Raw genomic sequence first — 16,646 nt, forward strand, 5'->3', positions numbered from 1 at the left:
ACAAGGGGTTCCAGGGGCACACGTGGAAAGTAGGCAATGGTGCTGGCTGGTAAGCCTGGAAGGGAAGGTGGCTGCACTGGGCATCAGTGGTCCTCAGGTGGGAGCTACAGCAGATGTAAGGGAGACACTCAGCCCAAGCAAGGACCAAGGCGTGAGGGACTGCCTCCTCAGGCTCCGGCTCTACCGTGGTCTCACTAAACCGAGGTCTTGAGCTGCAGACTTAGCCATCAGATGCAGGGGGGTTCCCCTGGCCTGAGGAAACCCAGGCGAGCTGGGTCTAGAGGGGCCGAGAAAGCGCTAGGCGCACAGCTCCGCGATTGCCCTGCCTCCTCAACAGGCGCGTCTAAACTCAACCACGAGTTTCTCTTCACATGAATTTCAAACATTTCAGCGGTAAAGGATTTGGGAGTCTTCAATACACTTCTCGCAGGTGCTTTCAAAGACCTGTATCCATTTGCTTCTTCCCTACCCAAGAATTTAGAAGTGTGTTAGGGAGACCACCTATTTTTCTCACATATGCATAGGTAAGAGGCCCTCCCCCAGACTCCAGAAACAGCCCCCAGCAGGTGAGGCACCTCAAAAGCTCTGCGTGGAAGCTTCTCTACCTACAAACAATTGTAAAAATCCATCAAATCAAGCAGCCCCTTGGATTACTAAATCCCGCATTCTGGCTAGTAACCAAAGCTTTAAATGGTAACTAATAAATCCTTTAATCTGCTGTTTACGTTTAACTTCAAGTTTTAATTGAAGTACTGCTCTAAGTTTTCTTCCTAAGTTGCCAGTGGAAAATGAAGGCAGAACTTTTCTTCCTCCAGGGAAAAATGAAAGACTCACAGAACACAAACGCAATTTAACCGGGTGATAGACCCTGCCATCCTGAAATAAACCACAGTCTCTGCTAACAGTCACCTTGCTTGTTTGACTTGTAAACCACCGTTCGTGAAGGAATTCATCATTCCTCCCTGCAGCGGATATTAACCTACACTTGGCCTTTGTCCAAGTTTTCCATTTTAAATCACTAAGGAACACCTAGAGAACACTAAATAAATAGGAAGGGAGGTACGGCAATCAGTGGTTTGCTTCATTTTCTGTTTTGAGACAAGACACCGTATTCCAGAGCCAACCCTCCCCCCCCAAGTCCCGTCCATTTGAGCGATGCCTACTTTCTCCTGCATCTTGGGAAACAGCACCATTTACCCCCAGCAAGAACCCCCGCTGTTATTCTCTTCATCTCTCCGAAACATCACCTCTTTCAGGGAGCCCGGACCATGCCACCTCCCGCAGAGTTCTCAGTCCTTCCCCTCCGCTCAACTCCTACCTCTGATTCCTTCCCTGGGGGCCCTTCCTCCTCCGGCTCTTGGATTCTTGCCATTATTTCTACACTGGAGTCCCCACCACTAACCACTTCTCATCTTTCCTCTTCATTGCCGTGAAACTGGCCTTTCAGAAATGCAAATTTGATCAAATCGCTTCTTGCCTTCCCTCTGTGCAATCTCTCAGTGGCTTCACCTTGACCAGACCGAGAGCCCACGTCCTCACCGTAACTGTCCTCACCTCGCCTGGCCCCCCTGAACTCCTTCCTCGTCACTGTGTCCTTGACGCCCGTCCCCTCTGACAGGATGTCCAAGCGCTGCCTCCTTTCTAATCTCCTGTCTAATCCGCCGCAGGCTCCAGGCCATCAGCGCGGGCACTTTGCTTATGTGTGTTACCACGGCTCCTTCCACAGTCCACCTGTCATGTTAGTGACCTCACGCAACTGTGCACTGGGTGCCCTTCTTTGTCTCTAGGTTCTCACCTCCTCAAGGATTGGGCCAAGTTTGGGATGGTGATCTCCAGTGCTTATGTAGAGCACTGAGCAAATTATTGAATCATTTCTCAGCAAACACTTACAGAATTAAGGAAATTAAGAATACACTAAGAAGTCTAGGTTGACATTACTCATCACCATCTGATAAATTGCCATCTGATTCAACTGAGAGTTTGGCACAAAAGTGAACATGGTGTTACTGTAAAGATTTCCACCGTGAACATCTACAAATAGACTCCCGATTGAGGAAGAAAGACTATCAACATATAACAGGAGTGTATCAGAAACTTAACTTACCTGCTAGTTATAATACTCCCGTGGCATAAACAAGGAAAAGTGTATTCTTAAATGAAATTTGAGGGGAGAGAGACAGGGCAGGCCTAATGGTCCAGCTCTAGTCCACCAGTAGCTCCACAAGATCATCTGGGACCGAAAAACAGAACATAGAATTAGTCATTCAAGCGTACTGCTCGATGTCTATTTTGTATTACTTTTAGTATATGCTTCATCATTCTACTTGTATTACCCATTTAGTACTCATGACAACCTTATGAGACAGTTATATGCTTATCCCAATTTTTACAAATGAACTCCAGCATTAAGTACAAAAGGTGAAGTAATTTCCCCCCAGGTTACACAGCTAATAAGGGCTAGAAATGTGGATGTAGGTATGTACCTAAGAAAGGTTAGTTCCTTGTCTAAAAAGATCTTTCTTATTTAAAGACTGTGCTTATTAATTGAACAAATATTGACTGAACATTTACTATTTTCCAGATAATAGGTTAGGTTCTGAAGAATTTATTAGTGAACAAGAGGGAGAAGGTTTCTGCCCACATAGACATCACATTTCAAGAGCAGACAACAAAGAATAAGTAAACAAAGAGATTATGGATGGTGAACAGTATGTTAAGCAATTTAAATCATTTGCTATGAAGTGTATCAGTCAGGACAGGCTAGGAGTCTATGTAACAAACACACTCCATTTCCTGGTCACTGTGGGTGAGGAGAGGAGCTCTGCTCACAGGGTCATCCAGGGACCAGCTGAGAGAGACCCAGCCTCCAGTCTCCTCAGCAAAAGAAGAATGAGGCAGGCTTCCCACTGGCAATAAAATCCTTCCTCTCAGAAATTCTACATCAACACATGTCACTTCTGTTCATCTTTCCAGCTAGCCACATGTTGAAGGAACCACACTCCGGCATAGGGAGCAGAGTCGGAGACCGGCTTGGCTCGATGGGGAGGCAGACGTGCATCCTCTGTCCTGTAGCTGTAGAGTCTGGCACCTTGACCTCCCGGGGCAGCCCTCTGAGTTCACTGATGGTAGTCTTCATCCCCAGATGGGGTCCACTCATCAGGGTTTCATTTGGGAATCTTTCTAGAAACACAGAAAAAGCAATCATGCCTAAGAAGTCCACCTGGTCTGCATCCCTTTTTCTTTACCACAAGAGTTTCTGATGACACCCTACAAATTGTCCAATTACATCTCTCTAAATGTTAGCCACACTGGTCATTTTTCTCCCCCAAAACCTACCCATGAGAATCTGGAAGAAGCAATTTATCACTCTGTCAACTGCTCTTACTGAAATAGAGCACAGAAAATGTCTGTGGTCATGGTGACTAGCGTTTCCTAAAGCGACAATGTCGATAAAGTTTTGCTTCATTGTGTGTAATCTTAGACTCATTACCCCGTTCTGTAGAATATTTTATAATCACCATTCAGCTTTCATGGGTCAGCTATAATCCTACAGCTTTCTTTGGATTCAGTAAGAGGGAAATGATCATCTCATTTCTGGTGAGGCATAATTGGTCTATATCAATAATTTCACTAAATGGTTTCCCTACCTGGTGGATTTATTGTAATTTCTTGGAAAACTGTGATAAAATTTGTGGAGCCATTCATCTTCTCTTGGCACCTTTCCGCTCTTTGAGTCTCTAATGGTTTTCCATTATTTCTTCCCTTGTGATATACTTCTCTAATTTTTCTTTATTGCTCTGTGATTACTGGTGCATTGCTGTTTTTGTAAAGAAAATTTGAAACTTGCTACACCCTAGAGGGTTTGTTCTGATTTATATTCATTTTTTTGAAGTGTTACTAAAGCAGAATTAATTTAAAATTGGGCAATTTGAAGCATTCCAAGACCCACCTTCTAAAACTGGAAATGAACCAAGTATTTCATCTAAACAACAGAAAGAAAAAAAACAGTAATTTCCATGTTCCATTAATGCAATGCCAGTGGATTAATTTTGTCCTAAAAGGAACTATTTTGGCTTTCAGCATTTATGGTATGACTCACATTAGCTGATAGTCCTGACTTGATGATACAGTTCAGGCTGAATTAAATATATGTTGTACCACACGTGTTGTTTTCCCACCTAATAGTTATTCTCCCCCCTCCCTGTCTAAAGAACAGAATGCAGTTACACTCTGGTTGGCAATGTGCTTGTCTAGGAACTACCCTTCCCAGCCCCCCTGGGTGGCCGGAATAGCCGTGCCACGTGGTTTCGGCCAACGAGAAGCAAATGGTAGTCCCTGAACAGGGCTCCTGGGAGAACTACTTCAAGAGGAGGCTGAGTCAGAAGGCTTACACATTTGCTCTTGATCTCTCCCGTCCTTCCTTTATGGACTGCAAAGATGATAATTATAAAGCAACTGCATCGTGAAATCATGAAATCCTATCAGACACCAAGGCTTTTCCAAAAGCAAAGACAGAGAGAATGGTTCCTGCTGACGTCACGGAGCGGCCATACAATGCTGAACTCCTCACTTCCAGAGTTACCGTTATATGAGACAAATAAAAGAACTAATTTATTTTAGCTACTGGTCCTCAATTTATGTCACTCAGAATCTAAAGATCTGTTTGAGAAGAATTGCCATCTTAACAGTACTGAGTTTTCTAATCCATAAATCCATTGTAGTTAAAGAATTCACTCTGTATGTTTGCAATCCTTTTAAATATGTTGGGTTTCTTTTCTGGCCTAGCATGCAGTCTGGAAAATGTATTTCAAATGTATGTGCGTGCTGCTCACATTGATAAGGATGTTCTGTGCTTGGCACTTGAGCCTTGCTGGCTGAAAACGTTCAGGTTTTCTAGGTCTCTGTGTTTATCCTATTTGGATTTCACTGAGCTTTATGGATGTATAGATCAGTGTTTTTCATTAGATTTCAGAAGTTTTCAGCTATCACTTAATTTTTTTCACTGAACTAAATTTTCTCTCCTTCTAAGACCGCTGCTGTGTGTGTTGGTGTCCTTAATGGTGCCCATGTTTCTGTTCATTTTTCTCTGTATTGTTCAGTTACGTGATCTCTACTGATCTATCTTCAAGTTCATGGGTTTGTTCTTCCGTCTGCTCAGATCTTCTATAAAGCCCATCTAGTGAATTTTTGCATTTAGGTTATTTCTCTTTTCAACTCCAGAATTTCTATTTAAACCTCTTTACAATAATATCTTCCTGTGCTGATATCCCCTATTTGAGGGTTCCTTGTAATATTATTTTTGTATAATTCTTAAGAATGTCCTTTAGTTCTTTGAATACACTTATTCTATCTGCTTCGAAGTTTTTACTAAGCTTAACAGCAGGGGAATTCAGAGGCTGTTTATTGTTTTCTGCCTTTTCCCTGGAGCACTCTTGTTTCTTTGCTTGTCTCATAATCTGTTGTTTAAAACTGGACCCTGAATAACATCGCAGCAACTCTGGATTCTTCCCACCCACGAGATACCTGGTTGGTGGTGTTTTCCTGTTTGGTGACTTGCCTGGACTGTCTCTAGATTGTGTCCCCACAGTGTGTGGCCACTGAAGTCCCTGTTCAGTTGTTTTTTTTTTTTTAATTCCTGTTTTTATTTTTAAGTCTGATGTCGAAGTGGCCACCCCTGGGTCAAGCCAACCTAGTGGTCAACAGTGATGGGGCCACAGTTTGTGCTAAAGCAGCATCAGCCAGTAAATATTCCAGCCCCCCCTGGTCAGTCTGTGTTCGGGTTGAAGAATACATTCAACATTCAAGCAGTTTTCCAGTCTACTCTGGCTTTTATTTTCCTGCGCTTGAGGCATCACATGAAACCAGGGACGTGTGCAGCCTGGTGCATGTTCTCTGCTTTCCAGACCCTCAGCGGTATGTAGGAGCTTCTCAAAGCCACTCTTCCTACTTAATTCTGGACAGGACTTCTGTCTGCTGCTTGCCCCCCAAAATTATCACAATCTCAGGCTAGCTGCAATATTAGGTGGCCCTGAATCCCACCAAACATTGGTATTATTTTGAGCGGTGCCCATGGACATGGGTTTTCTCCAAGTGAGGCAGTAACGTCCGCATGACCTGCTCTTCACTGGTGGACCGACCACACTGTGCAGCTGGGGCAGGGGGAGGGGGAGGGCGCAATGCCCACTATTCTTACAAGATTAAGTACTTTTTCTTGAAGAAAGCCTTCCCAAGTTATTGTAGAGTTTGATCAACATTGAGAGTTCTGAAATAGTAGTTTGTGCCAATTCTGTCTTATCATCATTGCTTTTTAGTGAGAGAATTTACAGAGTCCCCCATCCACCAATCCCAAGGTTGTCTTTTAATTCCCGCCCCGTTTGTAAAAGCTATTTGTCCTTTGGCACTGCTTTTGAGGAGAGTTCATTGGCATTATTTTTGAATCTCCAGCCAAGCCTGTTCTTTGATCCTTTCTTTGTGTGAGTTGTTTCATGTGGGGTCTGTGCGTGTGAGAAATTTCCAAGATTTCTCTAGTGTTTTACTTTTTACCAAGTCCTATGCTAATATTATGATGAAATATCCTGCTGAAACTCTCTGCGTAGAACTTTTAACTTCTGTTTCCTGTACTTTGTTTCACTGGAGTTTCTTTCTTGTAGTTAAATCCATTTGCCGCCTCTATTCGTGCTGAGTACAGCTGTCTCGTCCAGAGGCAACAACACCAGCCCCTCACTCCAGCCTCAGGGAAAGGACTCTGCTCTTCCTCCAGGGATCTTTATGCATCTCTATCCCCCCCCACCCCCCGCACCCAGCTATAAGTACAATTAAGAGCTAGACTTTTTTTTTTCAAATTGTGTAATTAAAGGGAAGCACAGGTGTTCACTAATTCCCAGAAAAAGTGGAATGTTCATCTTTGGAAGCAGAAGTAATTGTAACATTTTTAAAGACTTTATAGCTTCAAAAAATGTAGCTCATATTGGGATATCACATCCTGAAGTTTGTGATCCATTTGTTAATGGAATGTTTGGGGGCATTTCAATAAAAAATATTCTGTGGAATACATTTTAGGAAAAGCTGATATACTCAGTATATAGACACTACATTCCTGATATAAAGCAAATTAGCTTTAAATTAGTACCATTATTCCCAACAATCCTGATTAAATCAAAAGCAACAAATTGTTCACTTGCCTTCCCCCCCCAACAAAACTGATTGTGATTTGAGAAAATGTCTCTACAACAGCAATGAAATTGATTTGCAATTATAAATTCAAATTAAACTTCAAGCATAAAGGAATGAGGCAGTCTGCACTCTGGAAGACAGTGTGAAGTTTCCTCAGAAAGTTAAAAATAGACCTCCCCTACTTTCCAGCAATCATGCTACTAGGTATTTACTCTAAAAATACAGTAACAGTTACTCAAAGGGGTACATGCCCCCCGATGTTTATAACAGCATTATTTACAACAACCACATTATGGAAGCAGCCCAGCTGCCCACTGATCTTTGAAAGGATAAAGAAGAGGTTGGGACGCCTGGGGGCTCAGATTGTTAAGCGTCTGTCTTCGGCTCTGGTCGTGATCTCAGGGTCCTGGGATGGAGTCCCGCATCAGGCTCCTTGCTCAGCAGGGATCTGCTTCTCCCTCTTTTCCCTCCGCTCATGCTCTCTCTGTCTCTCAAATGAATAAGTAAAATCTTAAAAAAAAAAAAAAAGTGGGGTGTGTGTGTGTATGTGTAATGGAGTATTACTCGGCCATAAAAAAGAATGAGTTCTTGCCATTTATGACAATATGGACAGACTGAGAAGCTATTATGCTAAGTGAAGAAAAATCAGCAAAAGACAAATACTATATGATTTCACTCATGTGGAATTTAAGAAACAAATGAACATGGGTAGGGAGAAGATGAGACAAACCAAGAACCAGACTCTGAACTACAGAGAACACACTGCTGGTCACCAGAGGGGAGATGGGCAGGGGGGAGGGGGAACAAGTGATGGGGATGAAGGAGCGCTCCTGTCGTGAAGAGCACCGGGTGATGTATGAAAGTGTTGAATCACTACATTGTACAGCTGAAACTAATATTACACTGTAGGTTAACTAACTGGAACTTAAATAAAAGTTAGTTAAATTATTCAGAGAGAAAAACATAAAAAAGGAATGAGGCAGTCTTATATCTGAATTTCTCAGTGAAGGAAAGAAAGTAATTTATAGATTTCCATCGCAAAGGTGCCTTCTGATGCTGCCTAGTAACATGACTAAGAACTAGGAAGCTCCACAGTCCATAATTTAAATTATTCCTTCAAACTTGTTTCAAGATTCCAGAATTCCAGGGGGAAATAAAACCCAATTTCAAAAATAAACTTTGCAGTTCAAAATAAAAGCAGGCAAGCTTTTCTCCTGTATAGAGTGGGCTATTTCTAAGCTGCAACAAAATTAATCAGTTTGGCAAAGGGCAGCATTAACAGTCAATGCAGGCCATGTGTTGGACAAATATCTATGGATGCCTCTTCTGTGTGAGACCCTGACCTCAAGCATCTAATTATCTTGCTGGAATGTTGCAAGAAAATAGTGAAGATGGTAAATGCCTTTTGAATGAGCCAGAGGAGTTCATGGAAGGGAGTAAGAATGTTGAAATGAGTAGAGAAAGCGTTTGAATTGGACCCTGAATCATGGCATCAAAGAATCAGAGAATCCTAGGCTTGGCAATCCAGAGGTAGCAAATTCAGGTTCCAAGCAGGAAGCATAAATAATAGACGTGAGCTAAAGCCAAAATTGTTGAGAATAATGGGATTGTGGTGATTTACAAATTTCTTGCCCTGTCTAAAGGAAGTAATACGTTCTTAGCAACACCACTTGTTTCCAAAGGGAATGCCCAGTGTTACCATGTTCTTTCGGTTTTTTTCCTCAAGAAAACCTGATATTTTAAATGTTTATGTGAATCTAGACAGCAATCTTGAATCCTAAGTGTGAGTGACAAAATTCGTCTGTTTTATGGCATCGTGTAGGCCAGCGTGGGAACCAGCTCCTGGTGCACAGTCTCCACTCAAAGATCATCTAGTTCAACACTTACTCCCTTCTGAATCCTTGGATCTTTCTTACGACTTTTCCATCAAGCGGCCTCCCACCCTCTGGCCGAACTCCTCCTGCAGCGGGAACCTTACTGCCCGGCAAGGCAAGCTGACGACCAGAACTTTCTTCCTTACGCGTGTCCCCCACATTCTCCGAGTTGTTCCTACTACTGCAGAGCTCTTCCACGCTGTGCGCTTCACGTACGCAAAAGCGCCCTTTCCGTTCCTTGCAAATTGCACCGAGTGCCCTCAGCGCTTCTCAGCTGCCATGGTTTCCAGTCGGTCAGCGCCGTGGTCACCGTCATCTGGGTGGATTCAGGGATCTCTTTTCCTCAGCGCATCACACCCAGAACTAAGTGAAGTGGTCCAGGTGAAGAAGGACTGTCCTCACCCTCATCCTTGCTCTAGCGTTCTAGGTACTACTATCCGTCAGCTGTCAGTTCGTGAAATTAAAATCGCCCTAAACATTTCAGCAGGAAGAGGTTTACGTAACACGGAATCATTAGATTGCTGCGAGAGAGAGACGGGGGCAACCACCGGGCTGCAAGCATGAGGCACCGCCCAACTTCCCCAAGCAAGGGTCCCATTGTGCGTTGCCACCACGACGCGTGAGGGCGCCAAGCTCCCCACATCCTCAACACTGGTCCTGTACCTTTCACCGTGGGAAGACACATGAGTACCACTGCTGTTCTACTAATATTTTCGTGGGAATTAGTGCCGAATGGGTGATTTCACTGCCATTACAGAAATAGAACAATAACTCCTGTCCTTTCAACCACAGGGCACTACCCCATCTGAGGCTTTGCCCCACCCAAAAGGTCTCCCGTGCCCCGAACCGGCTTATCCAGAGACACAAGGCTTTGTCCACTTGCCTTAATATGGGACAATGCTGTTGTCATCCCAGCAGTGGTGCCCCATACAGGACTGACTAAGGCCTCGGTGGTGACAGCGTTGAAGGTTAGCTTTTCCCTCAACCCAATCCTCCTCTTACTCCCTCAGAGACATATCTCTGGAGAGCACTCTCTAATAAAACCTGGGCACAAAATTTCCCATCTTGAGTTTGTGCACGGGAACCCAATCTCAGACCGTTCCCCCCGTGGGTCTTGGGCCCGTGACCCGTGGAAGTGCGGGTACTAGGACGTGCCTTGTAAACTTCCTATGAGTGGAGATGTGCCGTTCCACCAAACTCTTCGCAGATTTAAGAAACTGGCAGGGAATTAAAGCTGCCTCGCCAGGTAGGAGCTGGAAATGCTAGATGGTTCTTTTTATAACCATCTCTGCTGCAAGCCTAGAGCCAAATGACGCCACCCCTGCAATGTCTTCCGTTCCCCCCAGACGGGTGGTGGAGCGGTGGCGGCTGGAATTTCACGGAGCGGAAATGCTGGTAACAGGAGTGGTACAAACACCATCAGCTGTAAGGTCCCCTCCGCACGGAGGTGCACGGTGGCCAACATCTCGTTTGGGGCAGCGGCTGCAATTTTCTCAGCAGACCGGTCTCCGCGGCGTGGGTATCAGTCTCATTAGCTCAGTCTCGAGCCTGGTTCTGCAGCTTCCCAAACGTCTCTGTGGCGCATCCGAAAAGGCAGACCCCTCTTCATAGCATCCTTTCCTGCGGAGCCCCTCAGAGCCCCTCAGTGGTCGGCAGCTCAGCACCTGAGGATTAAATGCGCGAGGGACGCAAGGCCCGGGACCACACGCGCCGTTCACGCGTGGTAGGCGCTCCGCACACGGCAGGTAGTAGGACTTGGTCGCTTTGCCGACGGCTCTGTGCTCTTTCAGCCACAGCCCTGGTCATCGTGAGGAATAAGTGAGTTCGCAGAAAGGATCCAGAACAGTGGCTTGCACATAATAATCCCTCAGTCCGTATTAACATTATTGCCCCCAGACTTTAGGATCATGCCTAGATGCTACGCTGCTAACTCAGGGCGGGGGGAAGTTTGGGGCTCGGTTTCAAGAAGGTGTCACAGTGGGATGGAAGCCAGCTCCCGTTAGGAAGACCTGATTCCCAAATGCAGTGTTTTCTAACTGGTGTGGTACCCGGTCCTGCCAAACGTCTCTACCCTGTGTATTTGAAGCTGAGAGCTTTATAGAAAAGAAAACCAGTCCCTGTGGGTTCTCCCGCTGTGGCCACGACGTCGTGAGGTGCCGTGGGACAGAGGCAGATGGGCTCACGGTGCATTCACATCCGCATTTGTCGGGAAACTTCATGTGCCCTCTATGTGCTCAGTGTTTCCATTGAGAGCTGGGAATGTTTAACATTCTTTATTTGCCACAAGAAGACTTATCTAATATTTGTTGCAGGAAAGTTGATAGATCAAAGGTTTGAAAGTCGTTTCTTTGACAGCTGATATCCTGATTTTTTCTAAAGCAAAACCTGTTTTCTAGAACATATATTTATTTTTGCTTCATTGAAACCTGAGTAGACACAAACTTGCCCAAGTTCAGGGCAACAATCTCTGATACGGGTCTTGATCAGAAGACGGGATTCAACACTCTTCATTTTCAATGATGTGAACAGAAAAAAAAAAAAAATCCTCAATTAAGATGTAAAAAGAGCCTCTCCAAATGTAATCTGTTTGTCTCTAGCAGAGGATATACAGAAAGAAATTATTCTGAGTGTGTTTGCTCTGCTTACAAGTGGAGATGTTAATAATCAAATGTGTTTTCAGGAATAATATACTCAAGTACAAAGTAACTAAATGTTTCTATTATACTTTTAAGTATAAGGTGTTGCCTATGCTTTCTATAGGTCTGACTCTTTTCTCCAAACAAATTAACTTTTGAAATTATCAAGTCATGGGACTTTTAATCTCATGTCCATCACTAAGAAACCCATGGTTGTCACTCAGCTAAGGCACATTGACCCTCACTGTCAGTACGAAAGCCGGAATTTGGTCTCCATTTGTCCTACTCCCAAGTGTATCTCTCTTTAAAAATGCACTCAAAAACGAAGTGAAGAGGACAATTTTAGTTGGTTCCACAAACCCCAGCACCGGGGTCCCTGGGGACATTGCTGGCCGGCTGAATCCGTCGACACGAGGTCTCCCTATCTGCAGACGCCCTGTCCTGGGACCACTGTAGGTTCTGCACTTAAAAGCAAGTAAATGTACACGCACAGGATCTTTCTCCACCTCCCTCCACACCCTCCTGGTGGGCTTGGCTTTAAACCACCCAACACAGAATTCCACCCTTCTTTTTTCTGCCATCCAGGTATTCACTGGGCATCTTGTCTTTTCCAGGCACAAGCCCACCACGAATGTCGCCCCATCAGTAGTCTCTACCTGCAGCCTCTCCCTCCACATGCTTCTTTACCCGCAAGCCTTCAGCTCTCTTCTCCATCCCGCCCTGCCCATCTGTCCCCACCCTAACTGTCCGTCCATCCCCGCCCTAACCGTCCGTCCCCACAAAACAGAATTCGAGTCCATATTATCTACAGCTAACAGCCATCGCTCTTTTTCTGTGACGTCAGGCTCATCCACATTTTCTGCACAGGCTTCCCACTTCCCGATTCTGTCCAGAAGGCAATAAAAACAGAACCCACCACCACCACCTAATCTCCCTTGTCAGATTCAAAAAGATAATGGTTTTGAAAGTGTTTCCCATTAAGAGAAGTGCTTTAGAGGACATCATGTAAGAAACACCATTCTTTACACTGTTTTCCCCCTGATGGCAAGTAGGAGCATGTTTTTGAGGGGAGTGTCAGAAGGGACTCATCCCTCCGTCCGTCCCTCCATCCAAACTCTAGTTTGGAGGTGGCAGGCTGGAGAAAACACCTTATCACTTTTGAACTTCTGGGTATTTCCAGAGAACACTGCACAGACACAAGGCCCGGACACGCCACTGCTTCCTTCTCCTTCGGCATGCGGCGCCTCTGACTATTCCCTCCAGATTGTCTGTCGGAAGTGCTTCTCCTTGGCCATCGCCCGTCCTCCCCCTGCACCTGCCCCCACTGATGCACAGAATGCACAGGGGTGAGCCAATTAGTGCTATTCTTTTTAGAAAATCTGATTTAGGGAGTCACCTTGATGTGAGTCTAACACAGCTATACATGAAGTTTAGAAATGAACCCCACTGTCTCCATCATGAGAAAGGCCGGGTGAGCTCAGCAAGCATCCCAGTGCCTGGTGGTGGCTTCCCCCCAGGGGGGGAAGCAGACTATAGGGCCAGGAAGTCCCCAGAGAGGGAAAGAACCCTTGTTCCTTCTATCCTAAGTTACTGTGAATGGGACACGGTTGATACCTTAATAACGAACCTGTTTCTTTCTAATCCATGACCTTCTAGGCCCAACGAACGAGCTCACATAGGAGGGGCCGGAGCCTTCCCCACTCCTGACATCTCCCCTCTCAGGTCCTCGGCTAAGGAGAATGCCCGATTTGTCACCAGTGACCTGGGGGGAGAGGACAGGTCTGCTGTCACCTGATGACATGGACTGATGGCAGCAACTGTCCTACTATCCCTGATCGCCAAGTCTCCAGTCCTAAAATGGGCCCTACTTGCAACACCCACCCACCACCCACCTACCGTCCCTCCGCCAACTATTCTGTGTTCCCCCCGGGTTCTCCTAGAGCAAAACAAACCTAAGGATGCCTTACCCGGCAGGCATTGTCTTGAATTTTGCAGTCAGAGCCTTCCTCTTACATTTGGGAATCAAGGAGGCAAAGAGGAGGACGGGCTGGTTTGTGCATATCCCCTGAATAACTCAAAGGACCCGCTAGGTTTTCATTTAAGTAAAGATGCAGAATAGAAGATTCACACCAGAGGGATACTGAAGAATGGAGGTTTAATGTTCCCCAGTTTGGCCTTAATTGTAGCAAAGTCCTATTTGGAGAAACAAGTGTTCCTTAATCTAGCTTCTCAGATTCCCCGAACCACCGGCCTTGTGGCTCAGTGGCTGGTGCCAAATGAAGACAAGTCCTGTTGAAAGCAGAGGTAGGAAAGATGCAAACTGCTTTTAGAAGAAAATACCACCTAGCTGAGAAGAGCATATCTTTGTCTACAGTAATGCTTCTGCCTCCAGAGCCCGGGAATATAGCCAGGCCCTCTGCTGAGGCAGGAGTGTGCCCCTGCCCCCCACCCCAACCAGCTTAGAGAGGACTCCCTCTGCAGCTTCCCGCTCCTGGAAATCCGGTTTTTGGTTTGTTTGTCTTTTAAGGAGCAACTCAGAGCTTGAACTCATGACCCTGAGATCAAGACCTGAGCTGGGATCAAGCCTCGGACGTTCATCCGCGTGACCCCCCCACCTCCGCCAGGCGCCGCTGGAAATCTGTTTTGACCCCGAAGTTCCTGATGTACAGTTTGCAAGCTGTTCTCTTTAGTTGGCAGTGAATAGGTTCCCAATGAATGCGGTCTTGTTCTTTTCATGGAAACATGTTAAAGCTTCTCTCCCTGCCTCCTGGGAAAGGAGCAAAGAACACCCTATGGCCGAGGACACCCCAGGGAAAGATGCCCCTGAGAAGTGTAGGCTTCAAGGATATTCCAAAAACGGGGAGAGAGCCGTAGCTCCGAGCAGTGGTTGGTGGGAAGCAGGGGTCTGCACCCCCCGCCCCTGAGAGAGCACCCCTCCCCCCCAGCCGTGCCACATGGTACCCCACCTCCTCAGCCACCTGATTCCTCTGCAGCCCCGATGGGCTCAGTTTCTAACCCCTATCGCCCCCACTCGTTCTCCTTCACCTACGTTACCCCTATCCGAGCCGGCCGTCTGACAGTGAAAGTATTCGTTCATTCTTGCATTCAACTTGTTTTCAGTAAGCTCTTCGTGCAGAAAGCTGGACTAAAGGTCTCCAAAGGCAGGACTCTGTTCCGTGTTGCTTTCTGCAGCGGCCTGGCCAGGGTCAGGCGGTATTCTGGTCAAGTATCGCCAGGACAGAGGAGGTAGGGGGGAGCCCTCGTTCAGGGTGTGTGCTGATCTCTGGTGTAAGTACCCCCACCGTAGCTAGGCTGAACCTCCCAGCATGACATCACTGACTTCAGAAATGAAGAATATGGGGGTGCCTGGGGGGCTCAGTCATTGGGTGTCTGCCTTCGGCTCAGGTCATGGTCCCAGTGTCCTGAGATTGAGCCCCGCATCGGGCTCCCTGCTCGGCGGGGAGCCTGCTTCTCCCTCTCCCACTCCCCCTGCTTGTGTTCCCTCTCTCGCTGTGTCTGTCAGACAAAATCTTAAAGAAATGGGGAAAATGTGCTGGCTAGAGCATGCCATGTGTCACAGATACCCCACTTACGGTGGCCTTCTGAGCTTCAATGGTTTTATGAAGCAAATGTCAAGGATTCAGATTCTAGATGTCTTCCCAAACTTGATTAAACAATCTCCCCCCCTTGCTCATCCCCAACCCTTTTTCATGTGGAGGACAGGGATGGAAACGGAACGGAGGGGGGATTAATCATCAAAAATTCAGCAACTTGATTTTGCTTTGTTTCCATTAGGAATCTACTTTCTTGGTGGTAGAGCTGGATCTGTAGAGGGATGGAGATCCTTTCCCAACTCCCCTTGCTAATCCCATTTCTTCTCCCTCTTTTAGGCTTTCATGAGGCTGATGGTGCTATATATAAATTATATTATGCTTATATATATATATAAATTATACTTATCTGAAAAGCTTAAGGTCAAATTGTTCATATTTTGGAAAGGTAATATGGTACCTATTCTAAATATTGCATAAAATTTGCAGTGGGTCTTGCACCACCTTATAATCAAATACACTAATATTTCACCAGTGAAGTATACAAATATTCACATTGAGTGGGATAAATAAAAATTATAAATAGGAAAACTAAGTAGGCTTTAGGAAATAAAGATGAGACATTGTGGACCAGTGTTCTAGGTTCTAGGCTGGTCATCCATCTCTTCCCCTGGGCACTGAATCCTTGGAGGACAGGCTGTGCTGCTCGTCATGTTTAAGATTCCCAAGAGAAGCACTGGATTCATCGCATATACCCGCCCCCCCAACACACACACCCCACTGGGGTTATTGACACTGCCTGGAACCACGTTTGTTCCTGGAAAGGCTGCTAAACCAGAAAACAACGTGTACCCCTTCCCTTGGATTTATCTGGGCCAATGATCTGAGCTCACAATTCTTTGCTTACTTTTAATACAATTTGGTAAAGGAACTGGAATGAAGGGAAATGAGATTGCCATAAAATAGGACACAATAAGATGGAAATCCAGACCACTAGAAAATATCATCCAAGATAGATCTACAGGACATCGTAGTTCTGTTTCAGATTCCAGAGGCTACGTGAGCTTCATTTGTAATTGTGGCTTAGACAGTGATTTCAAATCCATAACTTTGTTAATTTAACATTGTGCATTTATAAGTAGACAAAAAATACCATTGCTGAGGCATTGGATAATTCAAAGTATTTAGATGAAGAGAGAGATGATTTCATTACCCATCTCCAGCTCTTTTCAGCATAATGCATGCTTTCTTATGTAATTGAAGATAATGAATTTTTTGCCATTTGAGAATGAATCATTGCAGCACTCAAGGCCTGGAATTTGCAAGGTCATAAAATCCTTAAATAGTCTTATTTACTCATCAAAGAGGATTCCATTTCCATATAATTGATATTTGAATTGTTTAGTGACGAC

General features: G+C 45.4%; 1 long non-coding RNA gene across 3 annotated transcripts in view; it reads right to left on the minus strand.

Moving 5' to 3' along the window:
• Positions 1-2,106: 2,106 nt before the first annotated feature.
• The window catches only part of LOC135362436 (uncharacterized), a 33,498-nt gene continuing 18,958 nt past the window's right edge, over positions 2,107-16,646 (minus strand). For 2 of the 3 annotated variants that reach the window (XR_010407133.1, XR_010407135.1), the window contains one exon: positions 2,597-3,180. This is a non-coding gene — a long non-coding RNA (uncharacterized LOC135362436). Of the gene's footprint in view, positions 2,231-2,596; positions 3,181-16,646 lie in introns of those variants that run through there. The other variant, XR_010407134.1, reaches the window with a different exon arrangement.

Source organism: Mirounga angustirostris, unplaced genomic scaffold (assembly GCF_029215605.1).
Source record: "Mirounga angustirostris isolate CCGP_5_RB_7025 unplaced genomic scaffold, mMirAng1.0.hap1 SCAF_13, whole genome shotgun sequence".
NCBI lineage: Eukaryota > Metazoa > Chordata > Mammalia > Carnivora > Phocidae > Mirounga > Mirounga angustirostris.